The 15,378-nt window shown below is 41.0% G+C and overlaps 1 long non-coding RNA gene across 2 annotated transcripts in view; it reads left to right on the forward strand.

Annotated features, from left to right (window-relative positions):
• Positions 1 to 15,378, forward strand: part of LOC138622759 (uncharacterized) — a 43,405-nt gene that overhangs the window by 26,875 nt on the left and 1,152 nt on the right. For both annotated transcript variants that reach the window (XR_011311037.1, XR_011311036.1), the window contains exons 2-4: positions 5,937 to 6,045; positions 6,580 to 6,690; positions 14,958 to 15,003. This is a non-coding gene — a long non-coding RNA (uncharacterized lncRNA). The remainder of the gene's footprint in view (positions 1 to 5,936; positions 6,046 to 6,579; positions 6,691 to 14,957; positions 15,004 to 15,378) is intronic.

A 15,378-nucleotide genomic window follows, 5' to 3' on the forward strand; every position in this document is an offset into this window, starting at 1 on the left:
GAAACGCTACATAACATGTTTTTTTTTGTGTGTTTTTTTTAAAGTTAAAACATGTCATCAATAGTCGGCAGTGAAAGCGTGATCATTACCAGGCGACGGGTCCGTCACGTCACGTCGGCTGCCTCCATTTTCTTCCGTCCTCCGCATGGCTTCATCCGCCACCAGGAGGCTTTCAGAAGCGAAGCCTTTTATCTTCCCAGTTTTTCTCACAGATTTGGTCACGTTTCATTGATTTGTGTGCTTCTGCCGGGTAAACGATTTTTTTTTTTTTTTTTGTGTGTGTGTGTGTGTTTATTGTTGTTACTTCCTACTTTGTGCTGTAGCCTACAGACAAAGTTAATACAGCTTGTTGTTAAAAAACAAAAAAACAACAACATTAATCTTCCCAATTATTTCGGTGCTATTTCACGGAGATTGCTCGTAGTCAGGAGGAGACGCTGACGTTCTGATGTGTTGCACGATCGGGAGTCTGCCCGGTGTTTTTATTTATTTTTGGTTCTCCCTCTGTCTGACTTCCTGCCCGGGCCGACGTACTCTGTTCAGCTGGTCTTTAGCCCTTCTGGGACGTTGCTGGTACGTGCCGTGGCCCGAGAGGTTAGGATATGGAGCGCTGCCTTTGAATTGTTAGGCGATCGGCTCCTGGCAGTCGTGTCTGACTAAACCACGTTTAGACTCGGTGCAGTTTCTCTTTTTGAGCCTTCGTTTCAACAAAGGAGAAATCAAAATGGAAAGAAAGACGGAACCAGAATATTCGACCTCCCGGCATATTTTGCCTGTACAACTTGATTTATTTTTTACTATTTCTAATATTAAAAACTCAAAACGAATCAAAACTAAAAAGATAACGCTCTTGAGGGTGTCACTCTCCACGATGGGTGGTGACATCGCTGGATGGTCTCTTTATAGAGTGAAATTAGACCCATCAGCACAACCTCCTGCTTTGCGTGTCCTGCGTGAACCGGTCCATTAACGTCAGCGTGTGTGTGTGTGTGTGTGTGTGTGTGTGTGTGTGTGTGTGTGTGTGTGTGTGTGTGTGTGTGTGTGTGTGTGTGTGTGTGTGTGTCAATCGCTCTTTTTCTCTGAAGTCTCGGATGTCAGCGTTGTGCGCTCGCATCTTTCCGCGGGTGCGTCCGCTCACCCGCTCGCTCGATGACGGGCTTTGTGCGCGTCGCACACATGTTCAAACAAGCCGTGAGAGGCGTCGGTATGTAGCGCGACTCAAATGCCTTCAGGTCGCCGCGGTCAGAGTTAACAAGGACAAACTGGTTAATAATGAAGCGGCCTCATTAATTCCTAATAATATTAACATATTAAAAAAAATTCCCCTCGGGGATTAATAAAGTAAATACCTACCTCCCTACCTACCTACCTAATGACCACAACTCAAAACTGCCACATGGATCGGAAACTCTACTTTTTACATCAGAAAAAAAAAAAAAAACGTGAAATAATTGTCTGCCTTAAAAATCAAGAAACACTTGCTTCTTCCTGGGTCCTGAAAATGAACTCCGTTTTCTCCCGAGAGCGCGATGTTTACTTATGACTGAACGTTTCCAACAGATATCTTGACACGTGGTCCAGTTAATATCTCCCCTACCCCCCCCCCCCACAGCTTTCGATTGCGTTTCCGTTCTTTTATCACATTTTGTTCACTTTCGACTTGTCTAAGTCAAACCTGCAGTTCAGCAGCTTGACCCAAATGAATCGTTCGTTAACATTTTATACCCTGAACACGTGACGTCCGACGTGAAGGAAACTCTACTGTTTAGGCCTGACGTACGAGCCTCCTCTGACGTCCCTGAATGTGGGGTCGAGGTCCCATAAAGGACCTCAGGAAGGTCCGTGATAAGTGTCGCTTGTGGTCACGCTGGACACACAACGTGTCTGACTCTCTCTCCGTCTGGCCGCATTCAGCCGAGGACTCGACGTGCCTATTGAGTGATTTTGTGTAATCCTTTCCTCGGCGAAAGAAAGTCATCGACATGAACAATGACGTAAAACAGACCCGTTGGTTTCGCGGAATGGCGTTTTTTGAATCGGGTCAGCTGCTTGAAGATCAAAAAGTCGCTGGTTTCATCTGTGACCCGATCGGCGAAGCTGCCGTACATCGGCGACAACGCTCGCGTTGTTTCTGTCCTCTCGGCTTCGCCCGACTCCCCCAAAACGTAGGTCCGCGAGCTCCAGAACAAGTGGCTTTTTTTTTTTTTTTTTTCTGCGCATGATATCTCACAGCTATCTCTTTACATGAACGTGTGAATTATTCAGGGAGGGTCTGTCACGTTTCCACGGGCGTGCACCTCGTCTCGTGCCAAGCATTCGCTCGGTGACCTATATCGCGTTTTCAGCCTTAACGTACAGCGTGGGCTGAAAAGAAAACTCTTTATCAGCTGTTGTTCGCCTGCAGAACCACCGACAGACCCGCACTCTCAAACGGCATCACACACACAGAAGAAAAGTCCCTGTTAATCAGGAGAATATGTTGTTACGGTATCTTCCTATTGTAATATGCAAATGACTTCCACATGTTTATGCATCTGAGGCTTCTTTACGCGACAATAGTTTTCCTGTGAGGATAACCGGGACTGACAGTCAGATTAAAGTGCCCCTCCTTATTTCTTGCATGTCAGGAAAGCAACAATCTGGTTGGAGATGCAATTTCCGAGATGACACCTCCATCTTTCTGGCTTAGCTCTAAGCTCTCGTGAGTTGTGTGCGGCTTAGGTGCAGACAGAAATGTTGAAGATTTTAGTTTTTAAGTCCGTGGAGCTCCATAATTACTGCACAGATCAGAACAGTCTGACCTGCCTGTTGCGAAGTCTTAAGAAGGAGAAATAAATCAGAGTAAAACATAAAGGAGGTAGATTACAGTGAGTATTAAGCCATTTTATTGGAGCACAACTCAAAATACACCTTCCTGCATTTATCGGCTTACTTCCTAATGAGTTAATTAACTTCGTTGTGGTGGACTCCAAAGTCAACCGGCCACTTTTCTAGTTTTAACCAGCGGTGTGTAACTGCATGTGAAATGTAATACAGCTGGAGCCGCAATGTTCAAGCAAGATGTTTTGGATAAATAGGCTATTTTGTTTTATTAAGGCCCATATTTAAACTATTTAAAAGAAAACGACTCCTCCCACCAACACCTGGTCAAGACAAGCCAATAACAGTTTGTTTTCCTCCAGAAACCTCATCAGCCATTTTAATATTCATGACAGCAAACCAAGAAGGCACTGATGTAGTTCAGCTGAACTTCCTGCTGAACAGTTTGAGCTTCTGACTTCTGACATTCAAGCTTCTCTAACAAAAGCAACAAGATACTCTGATATATGTTTATTTTTTTTTATTTTTTATTTTTTATCACACTGCCAGACCATTTATGAAAAGTACCTGACACACAAAGTCTCACGATGGAGCTTTAACTCCTGCAAGCCAGTATTTGTGTGAACTAAACACATTTGAGGTTATTAAACTCTGAAGGGGATTCTTTTATTCTTTGTTACAACTGAACTGTATCATTAAGACAAACAGGAATACTAAACCGCATAAAATATAACAAGATAATCATGTTTGGATGTTAAAAGTTGTTCCTGCAAAGTAACGTTTTATTGCAGTGTACAACAAACTATTTATTTTACTCCGTTGTTGAGAGGAGATTAATATTGTCTATTGATTACTGGCATCACCTGTGATGATTAGGTATTCTAATGTGCTGTATGTATAATGCATTACCGAGCACTGAAAGAAACTACCAGAGGGTTTCGTTCCTGTAGAACTCTGGACACAAACATCCACATTCTCAGGAGCGATACGTGATTTTTTTTATTTTTTTAGCTGTCACAGGGGAAGCTGACACAGCTGCAGCTTTGACAGCTCACCGTTTGACGAGCACTTCCTGGATGTTATTACTCACTGACCCACAGAGAAATTATGAAATTGTTTCCTTTCCTTTGATTTTTTTTTTTTTTTTTTACATGGCTGGAATCAACTCGCCACGATTATTTTCTCATCTGCAGTAATTACGGTATTTTGGTGAATCACGGATTGAACGGCAAAGACGGACACGTGGACGGGTACATGTGGTTGTTATTGGACGGGGGAAACAAAAGTAAACAATGAAAGTGAAATAAGACGATGGGAGCCGCCACGAGTGCCACAAGTCTGTGCGAGCGACGGATGTAATTAGGTGGTTGGAAACTCCAGACAATAATGATGGACTGCAATGATGAGAGTAATTGAAAATTCTCAGGGACAGTCTGTTCAGTTTGAGCCGCCCTAACCTCGCTGTTGTCATAAAAGTGACAGGAAAATTGAGGGGAAAAAAAGAAAGAAGGTGTTCTTGAGAAAGATGAAAAATAAGCTTTGATGTTGATTTGTTATTATTTGTGTGTAGGGAAGGTTTTTTTTATACATGAATGTATGCGTACATTGAAGAAGAGGGGGGGGGGAAAGAGACCATTATTGGCAGGTTTCAAAAGAAACTAAAGCAAATAAACTTAGTTTTAAGCAGCTGGAATAAAAAAAATAATCACACGGTGCGCAATGAAATTTGCATTTTCTGTTATTTGATACGACGTCGCTGGAACCTTTAGATTTTGAAGCATTTGTTTTGCATTTGTTTTGGAAATAAAAAAAAAATGTGTTAAACTGCCAAAAACTTTTTCAAATTAGTGTTCACAAACATTTCAGACCGCGTCATTAATGCCTAAAATGAAAATATTTAAAGTCTTTGAAAACCAAGATTTGATGAGATTCACCTTCCTCCTGAGCACCGGCAGAGTTACATAAAAGCCATCGGCCACTTAAGGCCTCGTTCAAATGTCCTCATGTAACAACCTGACATGAAGACGCAAACGAGGTCGATTAAATCTAAAAAAAAAAATTTAAAAAAAAAGAGAAGGAAGGAGCTGAAAAGTTTTGGTCCCGTGAGTAAGAAGCGCATGTTTTACGTCCTGTCTGTAAAAGTTTCACGGTGTTTAGATTTCATCGTTTGAGAGAACATTTGCAAAATTGCATCTCTGTAGGCTCATTAGCATCAAACTCAAACTGCTGTTTATTCAAAGAGGAGTCTGCCAGTACATTATTCTGGCAGCGGCGCCTTCAGATCTGTGTGTGTGTGTGTGTGTGTGTGTGTGTGTGTGTGTGTGTGTGTGTGTGTGTGTGTGTGTGTGTGTGTGTGTGTGTTTACATGTTCTGTCTCTGGGAGACTCATTGTTAATGTCGTGCAGCCCGGCTTACCGCTGCTTCCCCCTCTGGTTTTAACACATTTACATTTTTAGGTCATTCGATATGTTCCTCTTTACTTCTGCCTGTCTCTTTTTCCTCTCTTATGTGCGTCTTCCCAGGTATTTCCGCTCTCTCTTTCACTATCTGGATCTTTTCCACAACTTAGTAAAGAACAGAAACCTTTTTCAATAGTCCGGCAGTTTCTTCTTCACAGGCAAATAAGAAGATCTATAACTTTAGTTGGCACAAAGAGTCAGAAAAACACAGTTTACCTCTTTTGAAAACAGACCTAACAGCAATAAGTCCCAGTGTTGTGTACATTTCTAATGAATGTTGCGTAATGAATTAGTTAAGATGCAGGTGGAAAATGGTGTTAAGTTCAATTAGATTTTTATTTAGGAACAAACAGCTCAAAAACACCATCATCAGGCATGAAAAGGATTACAGGGAAAACGTGTCAGGCTTCGTGTTAATGGCTGGCAGCAGAAACCCCCGTTATGAAATCCAGTAGGTCACGACCGTCATTACATTAAGATTTGCGTGATGTCTTTGATTAGACACCTCGTGTTTTCTTTTTGTCCACCAAACAGTTATTATTCATACAAAGCAGAATTTTTAAACGTGAAAAGTCTCGTCCAGGTGTTTTGATGATGGTTCATATTAGGACAGCACAGGTTTCTAACTGTTTTTTTTGTTTTGTTTTTACTGCATAGGGGACACATGGATAACATCTCTTCCCACATCTGTTCACTGAAACCTTCCATCTGACTTGGCAACGGCAGAGTCAGGATGAGGGAGAGACGGGCAGAAGGAACACAAAAGGTAGACAGAGGGGGGGGGGAATAAAAGGTGTGTGCAGACACAAATAAGAGAAGGAAAAAAATACACTAGATTTGAAGCAGTTTTTGTATATGCATTCACGTATTGTTCAACGACACGAGACCTAACCACGTCAATACCAAATGAAGTGAATTATTGGCGGGCCGTTGGTGTCGACTCAGACTGCGTGGACTGCGTGATCAGATCTTTTCATCCTCTGCAGGAGTCCTGAGTCGGCGTGATTTATTTTTTTTATTTTTTTTCTCAGGCTGACACTCAGCCACTTTTTCTAAATTGCTACAACTAACCATCACAAAAGGTCATTTCACCAAACGACTTTACATTCTTACAGCGTGGGGCAGATTAATTGGTCAATTTAAAGGGGGGATCCCACGACCACGAGATATACTGTAAATAACCAGGTCATTTCTTATTATGTATGACGAATAAGTTGGATTAAAATACGTTTCATGTATTTATTTATTTTTTTAAACTTTCATTTGACAAACTTTTATTTCATATGGATGTTTTTGGCAGGTTTGAACTCTTCAGACACATCACACCCTGAGCCATCGCAGACTTTCTGATGCTTTTGGGCTTCGTTTCATGTTGTCAGCTGAGACGTTGTCTGTTTCCCCAACACGGACGGTAAGCTGACATCATCAGCAAAACCAAACATAACAGGTGCGGGGTCAAAAAACACAATACTGTAAAGATTGGAATCTCTGTTTGAGAGGGGGGGGGAAAAGAAGCTTATCTTTAAAACTCGTAAATAACGGACGCCGAGAACAGGATCTTTCAGCTGTTGCGGTGTTTGCCGCTGGGTTTTAATCGAAGTTCGAAGCCGAGTCATGACGGCTCTCTCGCTGTTCATTCTCTCTAACACAAGTTGTATTTTCACCTTTGGCTGGGCTCTGATTACATTCATATATCATATCGTATCTGCGTCTACACTTTGCATGAACTCGGTCTCACCTTATCCAGATAAGACTTCCAGACTTAAAAATACATAACACCATCAGAGCTGGTTGCACGAAGATAAACTCGACGGCTTTGACTTAAAGAACATTTTGCTTGTCGGTAGTAGTAATTCTTATACTGTAAAAAAAAAAAAAAAAAAAAAAAAATTATAAGGTGTGGCTCTGGTCAAACTACACCTTATGAGAAAATAAGCCCTGATGAGTGCATGGTGATCTTTGTTTGGCCTGGGAGACAACACATTCGTAGGAAACTTACACATGGGAAACAAGGAGTTTTAAAGATGTGAGCGTTCACTAGACAGGAAAGTTCAAAGTAATTGTGCTGCTGAGTTTCCTAATGGGGATCGTAGGATCCAGCATTTTTTTTTTTTTTAAGCTTGATCCAAACTACAGACTCAAGTTTAATGCCTCACCAGCATCAATTTTTCTAAACTCTCTTGTTTGCTTCAGCAAAAACCTCCAGCCTTGCAAAGTAAAGGCAATTTCAAGTTGATGAATGCAGTGAACAAAAAACAATGAACAAGCTTTGGCCAAAGCACTGGCAGCTCAATGTGTTGAAAGAACTCAAAATAGGGGCACTGGAGTGTAGAAAGGAACAGGAGGGCAAGAAGAAATGGAGATTGGGCTGGATTGGGAGGTCTTGCCTTTGTCTAAAGATATCAGCTCTTCTAAAACCCACAAGTTAACATGTTGAATCTTATTTGTTTCTTTTGTTTGGAAAGAAAGAAATCAGCACAAACTTCCAAAAATGTTGAACTGTTTCTCCATGGTAATGTTTTTAGCAGCAGCATTGCGCTAACACGTCAATGTATTCTGCATCACTTACGGTCATATTGTTTGCAGCAGCACTCACACTGTTGGGTTTTGGTCCTGAAACTCTCCGAAATGTGACACAGCCTTTTCCTGAAGCTCCTAAAGTCCTTTTCACACTGCACTTAGCCTGCAGCTAACAGGCCACTGAGCCTGGGGCTGAAGGAGCTGTTAGCCGCGGGCTAAGGCAGCTTTCACACTATCACGTTCCAAAGTGGGCTAACCCCGACTTCAGCCTCAGGCTGGTCCTGTTCCTGGGCATTGTAAGCCTGGAGTTCTCCCTGGGGAAAAAAAACGACAAAGCAAAGGGCTAAAAAAAATAATAAAAAAAATAAAAAAAAAGTACCAGTAAAGTTGATTGTGGTGGCACGTCGTTCTAAAATGTAAACATATAGTTCCAGATGTTTAAGTCGCAGTCCCATCCAAGACCACCTTTTTAATTGATGACCAAAGAGTTGAGCGTATTTCTGCCCCCCCCTCCCTCAGCCTCTTAAACTGCTCCCCCTGTCGCTGGTGCCTTTACAACCATGTTAGAAAACCACCAACTCATGTCTTAAAGTTTTGTAGTAGTTGTTGGAACAAAACAAACAAAAACAGCGACTTTGTGCCAATATTTCTGACAGGAAGGGGGGGCGGGGGGCATTATATTTTAGTTTTGTGCAATTTTCTAACTCGCATTCTGTCAAACAGGAATCTAAAACGAGTAATCTGCATAACTCGTTCAAGATGTTGCAGCCGGGCTGTTAACCAAAACCAACCGCAGATCCCACATCATTCCCACCTTCCCCCCCCCCCCCCCCTCCACTGGCTTCCTGTCATAAATATAATAGATTTTAAGATACTGCTCAACAAGGCCCTACACGATCTTGCATCGATTTCTCTGAACGTTTTGCAGCCCTGATCCAACTCTTAACCCCGATTGTGCTTTTGCCAGCCAGGCCGTCTTTTTCCGACTTGCCTTCCCTGCTACGGGGCTATAAATATTTAATTTTTGTTTGTATTGTTATGTGTATATGTTTTGTTTTTTGTTTTTTTTAAATGTTTGTATATCCTTTGCAGCAGTCTAAGAGCAAAACTGAAGCTTAATTGATTTGGAAAACCACACACGTCGTATTCTTGAAACCAGCTCCAGATCCCACGATCAGATCACAGCTGAGCAACAGAATCAGCTCGGTTACGTTAATAAACCAGCTGGGGATAAATCATTAAGTATTTAATGTCACTTTTGTTTGAAGTCTGGAAAGTTCTGACACAAAACCTGGAAAACATTAAGCCTGAACAAATCCCAAATTAGCTGCAAGCCAAGAGACGAGATATTACTGCTTGGAGTTGACAGAGTAATGACAGAGAAATGTCAAAAATATTCTCAAGAGGTATTTGTACACTCCTCCACATGTTATGGCTGTATGTGGGGTTGCGTGATTGCGTGTGTGTGTGTGTGTGGAGTTGAACTGTGAAACCAGAGTACATCATTTTGAATGTGTGCGTGGGATATTCCTGATTTCAAATGTTACTTTCCACCTGCTGCCTGTCAGTTATAAATACTGAACATTCAAACAAACACGTTGACTTTTAAGAGTCGCTCCAAAGTTAGTCCACTGAACCGTGTGTGTGCAGGTCCGACAGAAAGATGCTGACTCTCCGGTACATGAGAAGGTGTGGTTTTAAGTCTCTGCCCATCAAATATCTTGTGAGTTTTCGTGGTCTCCAGAGGATTCATCCCAGGATGTGTTCGCCTGAGCTTTTTTTCTTGCACCACCGCAAACGACACGACACGCTTTAGATTTTTAACCCGCAGCTGTAAAAGTAGCCTGTTTCCAGATGTCTGAATCACAGCCCACATCACATTTCTTCAGGCCTTTTCGAGTTCTGCCACAAATGTTTTATTACAAAATTAGATTCATCTGACACAGAAGAAAATAAGTAAATTGGATCGATATTCTCTTTAAAACAGCAACAACACAAAAATTACCCTTGTTCTGAGTTTTTGAAGGTATTGCCACTTCTATGGATTTTCTACTGTCTCGTTATGTAACACCAGATTGACTCCATGATGTTGAAATCAGGGTTCTGTGGGGTGAACGCCATCTGTTATAGTCCTCCTTTCCCTTGTAGAAGCTCTTTATGTACTGAATGAATTTGGAACCGATCAGACTCCTCCGCTATGGTACCGCATGATGGATGGAGTACTTAAACATTTGCAGATTACGGACATAAATGTCCTTAAATAGTCTTGTTCCCATCGCAGTATTTTTCTCTCCCTCCCTTTCAATGTAATTTTGTACCTTTTCTCAATTCATGCCATGAATTCCTGCACCCAGTCAGCTGCGCCCCATGTAACCTAGATGTAAGAGGAATCGGCAGTCAGTTTTTAGAATCAGCCTTAATGTGGTGTAACAAAAAAAAAAAAAAAAATTACATAACCGCAACATAAGCCAGGATCAGTGTCATAAAACATCTCAAAATAGGACATGTCCTGGGAATGAACAAATGCTGCTTTCATGGTGAATTTGACAGCAGTCAGAGGAACTGCTTGACGGTTTGGTCGGTTTTTCCCACTGACTGAACATCCCTGTCACCAGGGACCCCTCGTTACTGTATATTTTACACACGGGATTTGCCAGCGTCTGTCATTTAATCCTCATTTGACTGACGATGGATTCTTTCTCTAATTTCCGTTTGCAGTCGTCGTGGTTCCCGACTGACCCGTCTGTCTTTTCTACCAAGACCTTTTTACTAAAATACCTCCGTTTGCCCTCGTGTACCTTCAGCCCGTTGCTTCGAGGCAACATGCTCGCACTCACATACTTCTCGAAAGGAATAAATGTCCAAACAGTTCCGCAGTGAGTCTTTCTGCTCTGCACTAATAGCCTGTCTGTTTATGTGCTAACTGACATGGTTATACTGGATTTCAAGCAGGAATCTCTTCACGCACGCACGCACACACACACACACACACACACCTGCTTTCATGCTGCAAAACTATTTTGAGTGTGTTAAATGCATGAAAAGATTCTCCTGTAAAAGCCAAACAAGCTCAAACGCACGGTGTGTTTGCCTTCTCCGTTCTTTTCATGTCCCAGCAGGTTAATTTTATGTCACTGTAGAGTAAGCTGTGCAAAATATTCGCTTAAAGCACAGATAGACTCTACACGAGCTTTACTTCAACATAGGAAGGCTGTTTGTTGGATGGATAATCCAGAGCTTTTCACGTGGGACCTCATGAAGTACAGATTTCGAAACACTTTTGACTTTCATGTGATTTGGAATAGAAACTTTACATAATTTTAAAATATACGATAAATACCCGTCGCTTTTTGGGTCTTTCTCGTTGAACTTTGTCTCAGTCACCCGTACACACCAGGTTCGGAGTGTATGTTAGTCATTCAGTTATGTAATGTCAGGGTGTGTCCGAACTGTATTCAAAGTGAACGATAGCAGCTGCGCGGGTGCATATGATTTCAGGGGAGACGCAAGTGGTGCCAAACAGATGCAAATCCACTGTTGGCGGGTGGAAACTCAGCCAAAGACTGGAAATAGTTCAGCATTTGAGGAAGGGGAGAAAAAATACCAGAAATAACTGGAGTTTGATTTAAGTGTGAGATCAGTCTGAATAGGAGTGGTCACATAAATGCAGATCACACTTCCCAGCAAGCTAAAGCCCATATCTGTACAAATGTCAGTTGCAGTTACTGAGAATTTGCTTCACTCTCAGCATGTCCTAATCGTGATGTTATTATGTTACGTTGTTATGGCATTGTATTGGCCTATCGCAGATCGGGGATATCGGTGTGTATGTTGTCCAAACTTTTTTTTACAGAACATAATGGCAGAAAAAAGATGTTTGGGGTCATTTGGAAATTGTTCTATTTGTGGTTCATTTAATTCACAGTTATTTATAATTATTGCATTTCCAATGAGGTTCACTGTTCCAATGCACTGATGCCCCACCTCCATTACATTTTGTGGTCACAAGTGTTTGATCGCCACGTTTCGGTTGATATATCAACATTGAAATGATTTAGTTTCTTTGTATCGATACCTAACGTCAGCTTAAAATTTCTGCACTGTGATTATAGTCTGAACGCTTTGTTCACGTTAACGTTTGCACAGCCCATTTTAAAGGTCGACGAACCAGCAACCAGTGTTGATGTCTAAGTGCAGTGATGTAGAAATCGAGCATTTTATTTTGTAAATGTAGAAGAGTTTCGGCTGGTTTTGAAGGCTGCTCCCATAGTATCAAAATGAACCCGAGGTCTACGCCCAGTAGGATGCGACAACTGGAAATGATTTTCTAAGGAGAGACGCCAGATCCATGTATTCAAATGGTGAATTTGGGTCTGGGAACATCAGGCTAATCAATATCGGCATTGGCACGATTGTGTAATATTTTACAGATAGAAAAACAACTGAAATAGCGCAAACATTCAAAGTATTCATGACTTTAATAGTTTATTTAGAAATGAGAAGAAAGAAAAGAGTCCCTTAGAGGGGAAACATCAGCCCTTTAATCATCCTTTCACTTCAAACCCGTCGTGCCATCACTGTCTAGCCAAACGGCTGGGAATTTATGAGAATAATGAGATTTGAACATGACAGTTTAAATAGCAATTGCATGTGTGCCCGGGGCAGTGAGCCTCACCCTCCAACCCAACCTCTGTCGCCTGAGAGGAATTATCCTTTCACACCCGCCCGCCTCGCTGCCTCCGCAAAACGCTTTTTTGCATTCCTTTCTGCCCGTCCGTTTTTTTTTTTCTGCTCGTCCGCTGGCACCTCAATTACTCAAAGTCAGACTTCCACTCGTTTTAGATCCCACAGAACCAACAACTGTAAGAATCTGACACAGAAATATTCTACTTTCTCTGATTTACTTGCGGCTGCGCAAATAATCTGTGGCAGGAAAACAACTAAAACAACTGCTTTGCGTCCCATTGTTACCAGTAATTACCAACTTAGTGTAAAGAGGCTGTATGCGGTGTCCCGACATGCGTGCATTACCTGAACACATATAGACCATCGTTACTTCCCGGAGTTACCATCGGCACCTGCTTACTGTTACCACGTCTCTCTACCAGCTGACCTGAGTGTGTGCAAATGTCCCAGCCGCAGTAGATGTAGGACGTTAAGCTGAATTTAATTTTCCAAGTAATATATTACAATTCATTGGAAATCTGATGAATATATTTTTACCTTTGATTAACAACTTGGTTGTAGTTTTGTACATGTGGACTTTTCTAAAGGGGAAATACAAGTTAACAGTTGTATGTGAGCTGTGCTGCAACTATCAGCGCATGTTTTTTTTTTTTATTGACGTTGATATTCATTCACATTATCAAAGTCTGTTAAATTTCTTATTTTATAGCAGCTATATTTCATGAAAAGCTAGCTGACTGAAGCAACTTCAATTTGCTGACACTGATAAAAAAAAAAACAACACCTGTGTTTTGATATGACGACCTCCTGACACTAATACTTTCTCTAATTTCAATCCCGAACTACGATCAGAGTGAGGATCAGCTGTGATTACTTCAAAAGACAGACAGTAGACTCACGGTAACAACAGGTGTTGACCTCCTGAGCTTCAGGCCTCCGTGTCCTCAGACAGAGGAAATCTGTCTTTGATGAAAACTCGGAAGAATTCATTTTTTTAATAAGTGCAGTTTTTCTGATTTAACCGACAAAACAGAGACAAATCCCCAGCGAGGGAAGTCAAATTGTTCCTGAAAGCAGACGATCTCAGACCAACATTCAAAACATGTTTTTATGATGTCCAGTCTGTTATTTCCTTTAAACTACACATTCAGAGATTCAAGTCTTGGTTTGCTTTGGCTTTTTTTAAATTTTATTTTTTTATTACTATTATCATTATTTCTTGTTTAATGCTTATTTAAGTCCTTCTACTTTATGTGTGATATTGTTTAACTGTTTATCTTATTTGTCTTGACAGTTTGGAATAATCTAATTAAGCAAAATCTGCATATTCTCAAGTGTATTATTCATTATTTTATGGTCATTGGATTTAAAAATCAGTTCATGATATTTATTTTGGGATAATACCGATCTGTACCTAATGAATCATCATTAAAGCAACTGAAATATCACTTTTCAAAGCAGGGATGTTATACCTCAAAATCGATTAATGATTTGAATGAAATTTTAGATTTAAAAAAAAATAGCACAGTATTTATACGGTTTTATACGATGTGCCAGCAGGTCAGAATTTCATAAATACAAATAAATCTGCTGGATTGCTTTGTGGCCAAAACAGGATGCTGGTGCTTTTCTTCCAGTGGTAAAACAAAAGTGGAGTTTTTCAAGCTCCAGCACATATTTAAGCCAATGACTGAAATCCTGACAGTATCTCAGATATCATGCTCATTATCTCAACTACTGTTGGAAAATGTTCACAGTAATTATTAGAACACCTTATTTCAAAGACTTATTCTGCTGCTTTTAAGCAGTTTTAGTGGCCTGCAGCAACAGCTGATCTAATGAATGTAATCTAGGTGTTTTTGTGTCAGACTGCAGCCTGTGTTTAAACAACCAGACACTCAGTCTGGCTGCCAGCTCACAAACATACTCTCTCTCTCTCTCTCTCTCTCTCTCTCCCACTTCCTCACTGTCCTTCTTACACTTGTTCCGCATATTCCAAAGGAAACTCTTCACCCACCCTTGGCATGTTTGACTTTGAGGTCAACTTTACAATCTCACTGTGAATTAACTCTGCACTTGTACTGCAGCCACGTCCACTAAAAGCCATTAGACACAGTGCAGGTTAGCTCACCGAGACAAATGGAGTTTACAAACTACAAAATGGGGCCAGTTTCTGTGCAACCAGACGAGGTCCTTCTCTCTGGGACAAACTCGGTCAGGTCCGGAGAATTGAAGAGGTGAAGCTGCAGCTTTATAACAGCCACTCTCACAAAACAGATGTTTTACTCGATTTAGTGAAGGAATTTTTTTTTTTTAATATAAAAAAAAATGCCAGAATATGCTATTTTTATTGCCAAAACGCCACCATCTTTTCAAATGTGCAGTGATGCCTCAAGCAGGAAACTTGATTTGTTATTTTATTTTACCGCTAAATGAAAACAATCACAAATATTTTGTCTTGATTTTGTTCAGATTGATGAAGCTGAAGCGGATCTTCCTCATCAGTTGAAGATACAAGGTAACAAATTGTGATTTGATCGCTTCAGTACGTGTTTCGACGCAGAATACAATAACAAGTTTATCATGTTATTTTTATTTCTCTGTTCGTTTTCCTGTGAAATACAGTGAAATTTTAACCCTCTCGATCCCGGTCTCATAATCAAGTTGTTTTCTATGCTGCAAGTGTTGCTGAGCACTTTCTACACAGCTGAGGTTCATGGGAATGTAAACAATGTAAAATTTTGACCTAATGACGGCACTAAATAAACTGTCAGAAACATTACTGTCATTTTAATTCCTCCGGACAGGGCATGGATTTTTAGGAAAATGAATTCAACAGTTATTGAGACACTTGAATCAAAACCGAGAATGTCAACCTCATCGTGGCACGAAA

The sequence above is a fragment of the Brachyistius frenatus genome, unplaced genomic scaffold, assembly GCF_029030835.1.
Source record: "Brachyistius frenatus isolate BFR_SWC_R1_liver_20210118 unplaced genomic scaffold, ASM2903083v1 Contig_38, whole genome shotgun sequence".
NCBI lineage: Eukaryota > Metazoa > Chordata > Actinopteri > Embiotocidae > Brachyistius > Brachyistius frenatus.